Here is a 14,416-nt window from a genome sequence, read left to right as displayed (position 1 = left end):
AGTCTTGACGTTTCAGCTTGTGTGTCTTGTTCAGTGGTGGTCGTCTTTCAGCCTTTCTTACCTTGGCCATGTCTCTGAGTATTGCACACCTTGTGCTTTTGGGCACTCCAGTGATGTTGCAGCTCTGAAATATGGCCAAACTGGTGGCAAGTGGCATCTTGGCAGCTGCACGCTTGACTTTTCTCAGTTCATGGGCAGTTATTTTGCGCCTTGGTTTTTCCACACGCTTCTTGCGACCCTGTTGACTATTTTGAATGAAACGCTTGATTGTTCGATGATCACGCTTCAGAAACTTTGCAATTTTAAGAGTGCTGCATCCCTCTGCAAGATATCTCACTATTTTTGACTTTTCTGAGCCTGTCAAGTCCTTCTTTTGACCCATTTTGCCAAAGGAAAGGAAGTTGCCTAATAATTATGCACACCTGATATAGGGTGTTGATGTCATTAGACCACACCCCTTCTCATTACAGAGATGCACATCACCTAATATGCTTAATTGGTAGTAGGCTTTCGAGCCTATACAGCTTGGAGTAAGACAACATGCATAAAGAGGATGATGTGGTCAAAATACTCATTTGCCTAATAATTCTGCACTCCCTGTATTTGTTTTTTGTTAAGTTGCCTAATAATTATGCACAGTAATAGTCACCTGCACACACAGATATCCCCCTAAAATAGCTAAAACTAAAAACAAACTAAAAACTACTTCCAAAAATATTCAGCTTTGATATTAATTAGTTTTTTGGGTTCATTGAGAACATGGTTGTTGTTCAATAATAAAATTAATCCTCAAAAATACAACTTGCCTAATAATTATGCACTCCCTGTATAAAGGGGATATAGAGAGATAAAGTACAGACTATATAAATGGGATATAGAGAGATAAAGTACAGACTATATAAAGGGTATATAGAGAGATAAAGGACAGACTATATAAATGGGATATAGAGAGATAAAGGACAGACTATATAAATGGGATTTAGAGAGAGCTAAAGTACAGACTATATAAATGGGATATAGAGAGCTAAAGTACAGACTATATAAATGGGATATAGAGAGCTAAAGTACAGACTATATAAAGGGGATATAGAGAGCTAAAGTACAGACTATATAAAGGGTATATAGAGAGCTAAAGTATAGACTTTATAAAGGGGATATAGAGAGATAAAGTACAGACTATATAAAGGGGATATAGAGAGATAAAGTACAGACTATATAAAGGGGATATAGAGAGCTAAAGTATAGACTTTATAAAGGGGATATAGAGAGATAAAGTACAGACTATATAAAGGGGATATAGAGAGATAAAGTACAGACTATATAAAGGGTATATAGAGAGCTAAAGTATAGACTATATAAATGGGATATAGAGAGATAAAGTACAGACTATATAAATGGGATATAGAGAGATAAAGTACAGACTATATAAAGGGGATATAGAGAGATAAAGTACAGCCTATATAAATGTGATATAGAGAGATAAAGTACAGACTATATAAAGGGGATATAGAGAGATAAAGTACAGACTATATAAAGGGGATATAGAGAGATAAAGTACAGACTATATAAAGGGGATATAGAGAGATAAAGTACAGACTATATAAATGGGATATAGAGAGATAAAGTACAGACTATATAAAGGGGATATAGAGAGATAAAGTACAGACTATATAAAGGGGATATAGAGAGCTAAAGTATAGACTATATAAAGGGTATATAGAGAGCTAAAGTATAGACTATATAAAGGGGATATAGAGAGATAAAGTACAGACTATATAAAGGGGATATAGAGAGATAAAGTACAGACTATATAAAGGGGATATAGAGAGATAAAGTACAGACTATATAAAGGGTATATAGAGAGCTAAAGTACAGACTATATAAAGGGGATATATAGAGAGCTAAAGGACAGACTATATAAAGGGGATTTAGAGAGAGCTAAAGTACAGACTATATAAATGGGATATAGAGAGATAAAGTACAGACTATATAAATGGGATATAGAGAGATAAAGTACAGACTATATAAATGGGATATAGAGAGATAAAGTACAGACTATATAAAGGGGATATAGAGAGATAAAGTACAGATTATATAAAGGGGATACATAGAGAGTTAAAGGACAGACTATATAAAGGGGATATAGAGAGATAAAGGACAGACTATATAAAGGGGATATAGAGAGATAAAGTACAGACTATATAAATGGGATATAGAGAGATAAAGTACAGACTATATAAAGGGGATATAGAGAGATAAAGGACAGACTATATAAAGGGGATATAGAGAGATAAAGTACAGACTATATAAAGGGGATATAGAGAGATAAAGTACAGACTATATAAATGGGATATAGAGAGATAAAGTACAGACTATATAAAGGGTATATAGAGAGATAAAGTACAGACTATATAAAGGGGATATAGAGAGATAAAGTACAGACTATATAAAGGGTATATAGAGAGATAAAGTACAGACTATATAAAAGGGATATAGAGAGATAAAGTACAGACTATATAAAGGGGATATAGAGAGATAAAGTACAGACTATATAAATGGGATATAGAGAGATAAAGTACAGACTATATAAAGGGTATATAGAGAGATAAAGTACAGACTATATAAAGGGGATATAGAGAGATAAAGGACAGACTATATAAAGGGGATATAGAGAGATAAAGTACAGACTATATAAAGGGGATATAGAGAGATAAAGTATAGACTATATAAATGGGATATAGAGAGATAAAGTACAGACTATATAAATGGGATATAGAGAGATAAAGTACAGACTATATAAAGGGGATATAGAGAGATAAAGTACAGACTATATAAAGGGGATATAGAGAGATAAAGTACAGACTATATAAAGGGGATATAGAGAGATAAAGTACAGACTATATAAAGGGGATATAGAGAGATAAAGGACAGACTATATAAAGGGGATTTAGAGAGAGATCAAGTACAGACTATATAAATGGGAAATAGAGAGATAAAGTACAGACTATATAAAGGGGATATAGAGTGATAAAGTACAGACTATATAAAGGGGATATAGAGAGATAAAGTACAGACTATATAAAGGGTATATAGAGAGATAAAGGACAGACTATATAAATGGGATATAGAGAGATAAAGGACAGACTATATAAAGGGGATATAGAGAGATAAAGTACAGACTATATAAAGGGGATATAGAGAGATAAAGTACAGACTATATAAAGGGGATATAGAGAGATAAAGTACAGACTATATAAAGGGGATATACAGAGATAAAGTACAGACTACACTGTGTGCAGAATTATTAGGCAAATGAGTATTTTGACCACATCATCCTCTTTATGCATGTTGTCTTACTCCAAGCTGTATAGGCTCGAAAGCCTACTACCAATTAAGCATATTAGGTGATGTGCATCTCTGTAATGAGAAGGGGTGTGGTCTAATGACATCAACGCCCTATATCAGGTGTGCATAATTATTAGGCAACTTCCTTTCCTTTGGCAAAATGGGTCAAAAGAAGGACTTGACAGGCTCAGAAAAGTAAAAAATAGTGAGATATCTTGCAGAGGGATGCAGCACTCTTAAAATTGCAAAGCTTCTGAAGCGTGATCATCGAACAATCAAGCGTTTCATTCAAAATAGTCAACAGGGTCGCAAGAAGCGTGTGGAAAAACCAAGGCGCAAAATAACTGCCCATGAACTGAGAAAAGTCAAGCGTGCAGCTGCCAAGATGCCACTTGCCACCAGTTTGGCCATATTTCAGAGCTGCAACATCACTGGAGTGCCCAAAAGCACAAGGTGTGCAATACTCAGAGACATGGCCAAGGTAAGAAAGGCTGAAAGACAACCACCACTGAACAAGACACACAAGCTGAAACGTCAAGACTGGGCCAAGAAATATCTCAAGACTGATTTTTCTAAGGTTTTATGGACTGATGAAATGAGAGTGAGTCTTGATGGGCCAGATGGATGGGCCTGTGGCTGGATTGGTAAAGGGCAGAGAGCTCCAGTCCGACTCAGACGCCAGCAAGGTGGAGGTGGAGTATTGGTTTGGGCTGGTATCATCAAAGATGAGCTTGTGGGGCCTTTTCGGGTTGAGGATGGAGTCAAGCTCAACTCCCAGTCCTACTGCCAGTTTCTGGAAGACACCTTCTTCAAGCAGTGGTACAGGAAGAAGTCTGCATCCTTCAAGAAAAACATGATTTTCATGCAGGACAATGCTCCATCACACGCGTCCAAGTACTCCACAGCGTGGCTGGCAAGAAAGGGTATAAAAGAAGAAAATCTAATGACATGGCCTCCTTGTTCACCTGATCTGAACCCCATTGAGAACCTGTGGTCCATCATCAAATGTGAGATTTACAAGGAGGGAAAACAGTACACCTCTCTGAACAGTGTCTGGGAGGCTGTGGTTGCTGCTGCACGCAATGTTGATGGTGAACAGATCAAAACACTGACAGAATCCATGGATGGCAGGCTTTTGAGTGTCCTTGCAAAGAAAGGTGGCTATATTGGTCACTGATTTGTTTTTGTTTTGTTTTTGAATGACAGAAATGTATATTTGTGAATGTTGAGATGTTATATTGGTTTCACTGGTAAAAATAAATAATTGAAATGGGTATATATTTGTTTTTTGTTAAGTTGCCTAATAATTATGCACAGTAATAGTCACCTGCACACACAGATATCCCCCCTAAAATAGCTATAACTAAAAACAAACTAAAAACTACTTCCAAAACTATTTTGCTTTGATATTAATGAGTTTTTTGGGTTCATTGAGAACATGGTTGTTGTTCAATAATAAAATTAATCCTCAAAAATACAACTTGCCTAATAATTCTGCACTCCCTGTATATAAAGGGGATATAGAGAGATAAAGTATAGACTATATAAAGGGGATATAGAGAGATAAAGTATAGACTATATAAAGGGGATATAGAGAGATAAAGTACAGACTATATAAAGGGGATATAGAGAGATAAAGTACAGACTATATAAAGGGGATATAGAGAGATAAAGTACAGACTATATAAAGGGGATATAGAGAGATAAAGTACAGACTATATAAATGGGATATAGAGAGATAAAGTACAGACTATATAAAGGGGAAATATAGGGGACTATATAAAGGGGACAGAATTAGACAGAAGGAGTATCAGCAGGTTTTGAAAAGGTTAGAGGGAAGTAGAGAAAAAGTAGTGAGTATTTGCAGGATTTAGTGACCAGAAGCTAGATGTGGTACTTACCTCAAGAAATCTTGGACACCTTTGTTCAGGGGCAGAAAAATGTCCAAAATTGCCCTAACAGTGTAGGTAGATCCTTCCTGTAACTTGTACGTGCAGCAGATATTTCTATTTTCTTCCTACAGTGCTGCAGTAACTTTCACTTTCATTTCTTAAGAAATGAAACTGTTATTGTAACTGTGTATCACTTACTGACAGGGTAAAAATAGGCTGCTGCATACTTTTCATTTTATGTTTAAAGGGACACTGAACCCAATTTTTTTTCTTTCGTGATTCAGATAGAGCATGAGATTTTACATTGTTAAGCCCGTGACTCACTGCAAGCGATGCGGCGCATCGCTTCTGAAGTTCAAATATTTAATCTCTGAGCGCTTAGCTACGCGACCTGACGCAGCAGAGTGCTCAGAGATGAAAAGGCAAGACACACTGAGCGCGCACAGCTGCATCTACATGCTGCGCGTCGCTCTGCTTGCAGTGTGTCACAGCCTTTATGCTCTGCATCACGCTGGCTTCATTTTACTTCTTGGTTAAAAATTATACAATCAGCAGACTCTGAACTAAAGCTATAACTGAGTTTAAAGGGACACTGAACCCAAATTTTTTATTTCGTGATTCAGATAGAGCATGGAATTTTAAACTTTCTAATTTACTCCTATTATCAAATTTTCTTCATTCTCTTGGTATCTTTATTTGAAATGCAAGAATGTAAGTTTAGATGCCGGCCCATTTTTGGTGAACAACCTGTGTTGTCCTTGCTGATTAGTGGATAAATTCATCCACCAATAAAAAAGTGCTGTCCAGGGGCCTCAACCAAAAAAAAGCTTAGATGCCTTATTTTTCAAATAAAGATAGCAAGAGAACGAAGAAAAATTGATTAGAAAGTTGCTTAAAATTGCATGCTCTATCTGAATCACAAAATAAAAAATTTGGGTTCAGTGTCCCTTTAAACTTAGTTATAGCTTTAGTCCAGAGTCTGCAGATTGTATAATTTTTAACCAGGAAGTAAAATTAAGCCAGCGTGAGGCAGAGCATAACAATGTCAATGCATTATCAACCGCAGTGCTTTCCAAACTGTGTGTCGGCAGCAGTGTGTAGGTGTGTCCCTGCTTCAGCACAATTTTTTTTTTTAATTTCTGACTTTCCGCGTGCCTGCTACGCATATCACATGGTTGACACGTGATTGATACCTAGGGGGACACAGATCATCTTAACCTATTGGCGCAACTCAGTAAGAACTGAAACTATTCCCATTGGCGGCACATTGACTTGTGCACGTGTAGTCTAATTAATTGGCTTGTGACTGCATGTGTAGTCAGGGAGTGGAACAGCAGTTTGTATGCAGTGTGGGCAGTAGTCAATCGGACTCACCGAGCTCTGAGGGCGGCAGCTTAAACGCTGAGCTAAAGTCAGTGGGTTTTTTTTGCAGCTAGCTCCCTATACAATATCTTAAGGTCTAAGAATAACCCTCGCAAAAAAAAGCAGTATAGATATAAGGGCGGGGAAAAAACATCGAACAACATCAAGTCAATATAGAGGTTTGTTTTGAACCTGCTGACTTTCTGGACAAGGCAAGATGATATCTTGATTCTTGTGACATCCAGATACAACTTTAGGAAGGAATTCTAGTACTGTTCAAAGAATAACTTTGTCCTGATGAAACCAAAGGCATGATTCTTTTATAGAAAGAGCTTGAAGTTCAGAAACTCATCGAGCTGTAGCAATAGACACCAGGAACACGGTCTTCAAAGTCAAGAACCAGAAGGAAACCAGGTAGAGGCACAAATGGAACCCAGAAAGTTTCAAGTTAATGGGGTGCAAGTTTAATGGATGTTATTATGTTGACAAGTGTTTACCTATGGGGTGTTCTGTTTCTTGTTCCATTTTTGAGAAATGTAGTACTTTTTTACACTGGTTATTGGTTAAGAGAATGGGCAGTAAAACCATGGCTTAGAAGATGATTTTCTGGTAGTGGGTGCTGATGAATCGGAAGGGTACAAACAAATGAAAGAGGGCCTAACCCTAATGTTGGGGAAATTGGGGGTCCCAGTAGGAGCAGAAAAATCAGAGGATCCAGGGATGCGCTTGACTTTCCTGGGGATAGTGATGGACTCTGTAAAAGAGCAATGCAAGCTCCCAGAGGATAAAGTAATGAAGGCGTGACTGATGATTTCAGATGATTTCAGGGGTGCTGAAGAGAAAAAAGGTAATGCTCAGAGAAATGCAAAAAATGCTAGGTTTTAAACTTTGCATGCAGGGTAAGGAAGCAGTTCTGGTTTTGACCAGGAAATCAAAAACTGATACAGCAGCTAAAGGCGCATGGGTGTCAATGAAAGCTTCTAAGGGTGTAGCAAGTGTAGAAGAATATTTTGCAGCTAAGAGAAAGAAGGGGGAGGCGGCTTTTCTTAAAGCACAAAGATGGATCAAATGTTACCCTTTTTATATTTAAGAACATTTTGGAGGTAGTAGTAACGAAACCATGTTGAAAAAATGCAATCAATAAAGCTATCTGGAGAGGTCACAAAGAGAAAACAAAAGATGGTGCCATAAAGGCGAATTTTTAACAATAAACTACTAAAGAGACAGTCAAGTCAAAATTAAACTTTCATGATTCAGATAGAGCACACAATTTTAAACAACTTTCCAATTCACTTCCATTATCTAATGTGCACAATATTTTTATATGCAAACTTTCTGAGGCACCAGCTCCTACTGAGATTCACACAATATACGTATATGCATTTTGTGATTGGCTGATGGCTGTCACATGATGCATAAGGATAAAAAAATGTAACTAACTGACATTTGTCAGAAACAAATCTACTTCTGAAATTCAAACAAAATGCTTTTGCATTGTCTCTTTGGTATGCATTTATTGTTTATGCTATTCTATGGTGTTTAGTAATCTTTTAAATGTGACCTTTCTATATTTCGCCATAACTTCAATGTAGTTATTTCATGGGGTCATGACAAGTGAATTAAAAGAAGTGAATGGGCTCAGCAGTCATGTAGTAGTTTTTTTGGTGGGGGGGATTGGGGGGATCTGGAAGCTAAATGGAATGGGGCATTACATTTTGAAAGTAATATCTTTTTTAGTGAAAGCTTAAAATAAAGAGAGGATAAAAACAGAAACACGTAAATAATGACTAGAGGCAATATAGAGAGCTAAAGTACAGACTATATAAAGGGGATATAGAGAGCTAAAGGACAGACTATATAAAGGGTATATAGAGAGCTAAAGTTTAGACTATATAAAGGGGATATATAGAGATAAAGTATAGACTATATAAAGGGGATATAGAGAGATAAAGTACAGACTATATAAAGGGGATATAGAGAGCTAAAGTACAGACTATATAAAGGGGATATAGAGAGCTAAAGTACAGACTTTATAAAGGGGATATAGAGAGATAAAGTACAGACTATATAAAGGGGATATAGAGAGATAACGTACAGACTTTATAAAGGGGATATAGAGAGATAAAGTACAGACTATATAAAGGGGATATATAGAGATAAAGTATAGACTATATAAAGGGGATATAGAGAGATAAAGTACAGACTATATAAAGGGGATATAGAGAGATAAAGTACAGACTTTATAAAGGGGATATAGAGAGATAAAGTACAGACTATATAAAGGGGATATAGAGAGATAAAGTACAGACTTTATAAAGGGGATATAGAGAGATACAGTACAGACTATATAAAGGGGATATAGAGAGATAAAGTACAGACTATATAAAGGGGATATAGAGAGATAAAGTACAGACTATATAAAGGGGATATAGAGAGATAAAGTACAGACTATATAAAGGGGATATAGAGAGATAAAGTACAGACTATATAAAGGGGATATAGAGAGATAAAGTACAGACTATATAAAGGGGATATAGAGAGATAAAGTACAGACTATATAAAGGGGATATAGAGAGATAAAGTACAGACTATATAAATGGGATATAGAGAGATAAAGTACAGACTATATAAAGGGGATATAGAGAGATAAAGTACAGGCTATATAAAGGGGATATAGAGAGATAAAGTACAGACTATATAAAGGGGATATAGAGAGATAAAGTACAGACTATATAAAGGGGATATAGAGAGATAAAGTACAGACTATATAAAGGGGATATAGAGAGATAAAGTACAGGCTATATAAAGGGGATATAGAGAGATAAAGTACAGACTATATAAAGGGGATATAGAGAGATAAAGTACAGACTATATAAAGGGGATATAGAGAGAAAAAGTACAGACTATATAAATGGGATATAGAGAGATAAAGTACAGACTATATAAAGGGGATATAGAGAGATAAAGTACAGACTATATAAAGGGGATATAGAGAGATAAAGTACAGACTATATAAAGGGGATATAGAGAGATAAAGGACAGACTATATAAAGGGGATATAGAGAGATAAAGGACAGACTATATAAAGGGGATATAGAGAGATAAAGTACAGGCTATATAAAGGGGATATAGAGAGATAAAGTACAGACTATATAAAGGGGATATAGAGAGATAAAGCACAGACTATATAAAGGGGATATAGAGAGAAAAAGTACAGACTATATAAATGGGATATAGAGAGATAAAGTACAGACTATATAAAGGGGATATAGAGAGATAAAGTACAGACTATATAAAGGGGATATAGAGAGATAAAGTACAGACTATATAAAGGGGATATAGAGAGATAAAGGACAGACTATATAAAGGGGATATAGAGAGATAAAGGACAGACTATATAAAGGGGATATAGAGAGATAAAGTACAGACTATATAAAGGGGATATAGAGAGATAAAGTACAGACTATATAAAGGGTATATAGAGAGATAAAGTACAGACTATATAAATGGGATATAGAGAGATAAAGTACAGACTATATAAAGGGGATATAGAGAGATAAAGGACAGACTATATAAATGGGATTTAGAGAGAGATAAAGTACAGACTTTATAAAGGGGATATAGAGAGATAAAGTACAGACTATATAAAGGGGATATAGAGAGATAAAGTACAGACTATATAAAGGGGATATAGAGAGATAAAGTACAGACTATATAAAGGGGATATAGAGAGATAAAGGACAGACTATATAAAGGGGATATAGAGAGATAAAGTACAGACTATATAAAGGGGATATAGAGAGATAAAGTACAGACTATATAAAGGGTATATAGAGAGATAAAGTACAGACTATATAAATGGGATATAGAGAGATAAAGTACAGACTATATAAAGGGTATATAGAGAGATAAAGTATAGACTATATAAAGGGGATATATAGAGATAAAGTATAGACTATATAAAGGGGATATATAGAGAGATAAAGGACAGACTATATAAATGGGATTTAGAGAGAGATAAAGTACAGACTATATAAAGGGGATATAGAGAGATAAAGTACAGACTATATAAATGGGATATAGAGAGATAAAGTACAGACTATATAAAGGGTATATAGAGAGATAAAGTACAGACTATATAAATGGGATATAGAGAGATAAAGTACAGACTATATAAAGGGGATATAGAGAGATAAAGTACAGACTATATAAATGGGATATAGAGAGATAAAGTACAGACTATATAAAGGGTATATAGAGAGATAAAGTATAGACTATATAAAGGGGATATAGAGTACAGACTATATTAAGGGGATATAGAGAGATAAAGTACAGACTATATAAAGGGGATATAGAGAGATAAAGTACAGACTATATAAATGGGATATAGAGAGATAAAGTACAGACTATATAAAGGGGATATAGAGAGATAAAGTACAGACTATATAAAGGGGATATAGAGAGATAAAGTACAGACTATATAAAGGGGATATAGAGAGATAAAGTACAGACTATATAAAGGGGATATAGAGAGATAAAGTACAGACTATATAAAGGGGATATAGAGAGATAAAGTACAGACTATATAAAGGGGATATAGAGAGATAAAGTACAGACTATATAAAGGGGATATAGAGAGATAAAGTACAGACTATATAAATGGGATATAGAGAGATAAAGTACAGACTATATAAAGGGGATATAGAGAGATAAAGTACAGGCTATATAAAGGGGATATAGAGAGATAAAGTACAGACTATATAAAGGGGATATAGAGAGATAAAGTACAGACTATATAAAGGGGATATAGAGAGATAAAGTACAGACTATATAAAGGGGATATAGAGAGATAAAGTACAGGCTATATAAAGGGGATATAGAGAGATAAAGTACAGACTATATAAAGGGGATATAGAGAGATAAAGTACAGACTATATAAAGGGGATATAGAGAGATAAAGGACAGACTATATAAAGGGGATATAGAGAGATAAAGGACAGACTATATAAAGGGGATATAGAGAGATAAAGTACAGGCTATATAAAGGGGATATAGAGAGATAAAGTACAGACTATATAAAGGGGATATAGAGAGATAAAGTACAGACTATATAAAGGGGATATAGAGAGAAAAAGTACAGACTATATAAATGGGATATAGAGAGATAAAGTACAGACTATATAAAGGGGATATAGAGAGATAAAGTACAGACTATATAAAGGGGATATAGAGAGATAAAGTACAGACTATATAAAGGGGATATAGAGAGATAAAGGACAGACTATATAAAGGGGATATAGAGAGATAAAGGACAGACTATATAAAGGGGATATAGAGAGATAAAGTACAGACTATATAAAGGGGATATAGAGAGATAAAGTACAGACTATATAAAGGGTATATAGAGAGATAAAGTACAGACTATATAAATGGGATATAGAGAGATAAAGTACAGACTATATAAAGGGGATATAGAGAGATAAAGGACAGACTATATAAATGGGATTTAGAGAGAGATAAAGTACAGACTTTATAAAGGGGATATAGAGAGATAAAGTACAGACTATATAAAGGGGATATAGAGAGATAAAGTACAGACTATATAAAGGGGATATAGAGAGATAAAGTACAGACTATATAAAGGGGATATAGAGAGATAAAGTACAGACTATATAAAGGGGATATAGAGAGAAAAAGTACAGACTATATAAATGGGATATAGAGAGATAAAGTACAGACTATATAAAGGGGATATAGAGAGATAAAGTACAGACTATATAAAGGGGATATAGAGAGATAAAGTACAGACTATATAAAGGGGATATAGAGAGATAAAGGACAGACTATATAAAGGGGATATAGAGAGATAAAGGACAGACTATATAAAGGGGATATAGAGAGATAAAGTACAGACTATATAAAGGGGATATAGAGAGATAAAGTACAGACTATATAAAGGGTATATAGAGAGATAAAGTACAGACTATATAAATGGGATATAGAGAGATAAAGTACAGACTATATAAAGGGGATATAGAGAGATAAAGGACAGACTATATAAATGGGATTTAGAGAGAGATAAAGTACAGACTTTATAAAGGGGATATAGAGAGATAAAGTACAGACTATATAAAGGGGATATAGAGAGATAAAGTACAGACTATATAAAGGGGATATAGAGAGATAAAGTACAGACTATATAAAGGGGATATAGAGAGATAAAGGACAGACTATATAAAGGGGATATAGAGAGATAAAGGACAGACTATATAAAGGGGATATAGAGAGATAAAGTACAGACTATATAAAGGGTATATAGAGAGATAAAGTACAGACTATATAAATGGGATATAGAGAGATAAAGTACAGACTATATAAAGGGTATATAGAGAGATAAAGTATAGACTATATAAAGGGGATATATAGAGATAAAGTATAGACTATATAAAGGGGATATATAGAGAGATAAAGGACAGACTATATAAATGGGATTTAGAGAGAGATAAAGTACAGACTATATAAAGGGGATATAGAGAGATAAAGTACAGACTATATAAATGGGATATAGAGAGATAAAGTACAGACTATATAAAGGGTATATAGAGAGATAAAGTACAGACTATATAAATGGGATATAGAGAGATAAAGTACAGACTATATAAAGGGGATATAGAGAGATAAAGTACAGACTATATAAATGGGATATAGAGAGATAAAGTACAGACTATATAAAGGGTATATAGAGAGATAAAGTATAGACTATATAAAGGGGATATAGAGTACAGACTATATTAAGGGGATATAGAGAGATAAAGTACAGACTATATAAAGGGGATATAGAGAGATAAAGTACAGACTATATAAATGGGATATAGAGAGATAAAGTACAGACTATATAAAGGGGATATAGAGAGATAAAGTACAGACTATATAAAGGGGATATAGAGAGATAAAGTACAGACTATATAAAGGGGATATAGAGAGATAAAGTACAGACTATATAAAGGGGATATAGAGAGATAAAGTACAGACTATATAAAGGGGATATAGAGAGATAAAGTACAGACTATATAAAGGGGATATAGAGAGATAAAGTACAGACTATATAAATGGGATATAGAGAGATAAAGTACAGACTATATAAAGGGGATATAGAGAGCTAAAGTACAGACTATATAAAGGGTATATAGAGAGATAAAGTACAGACTATATAAATGGGATATAGAGAGCTAAAGTACAGACTATATAAATGGGATATAGAGAGATAAAGTATAGACTATATAAAGGGGATATAGAGTACAGACTATATAAAGGAGATATAGAGAGATAAAGTACAGACTATATAAAGGGGATATAGAGAGATAAAGTACAGACTATATAAATGGGATATAGAGAGATAAAGTACAGACTATATAAAGGGGATATAGAGAGATAAAGTACAGACTATATAAAGGGGATATAGAGAGATAAAGTACAGACTATATAAAGGGGATATAGAGAGATAAAGTACAGACTATATAAATGGGATATAGAGAGATAAAGTACAGACTATATAAATGGGATATAGAGAGATAAAGTACAGATTATATAAAGGGGATATAGAGAGATAAAGTACAGACTATATAAAGGGTATATAGAGAGATAAAGTACAGACTATATAAATGGGATATAGAGAGCTAAAGTACAGACTATATAAAGGGGATATAGAGAGATAAAGTGCAGACTATATAAAGGGGATATAGAGAGATAAAGTACAGACTATATAAAGGGGATATAGAGAGATAAAGTACAGACTATATAAATGGGATATAGAGAGA

The 14,416-nt window shown here is 34.5% G+C and overlaps 1 protein-coding gene across 4 annotated transcripts in view; it reads right to left on the bottom strand.

Moving 5' to 3' along the window:
• IFI35 (interferon induced protein 35) overlaps window positions 1-14,416 on the bottom strand; it is a 202,666-nt gene that overhangs the window by 168,687 nt on the left and 19,563 nt on the right. The window contains exon 1 of one of the 4 annotated variants that reach the window (XM_053699579.1): window positions 5,247-5,402. The exons of 2 other annotated variants lie outside the window; for them this stretch is intronic. The gene's annotated coding sequence lies outside the window, so the exon portion shown is untranslated. Of the gene's footprint in view, window positions 1-5,246; window positions 5,403-14,416 lie in introns of those variants that run through there. One more of the 4 variants, XM_053699582.1, reaches the window with a different exon arrangement.

Source organism: Bombina bombina, chromosome 1 (assembly GCF_027579735.1).
Source record: "Bombina bombina isolate aBomBom1 chromosome 1, aBomBom1.pri, whole genome shotgun sequence".
NCBI lineage: Eukaryota > Metazoa > Chordata > Amphibia > Anura > Bombinatoridae > Bombina > Bombina bombina.
This window is presented reverse-complemented; position numbering and strand designations above follow the sequence as displayed.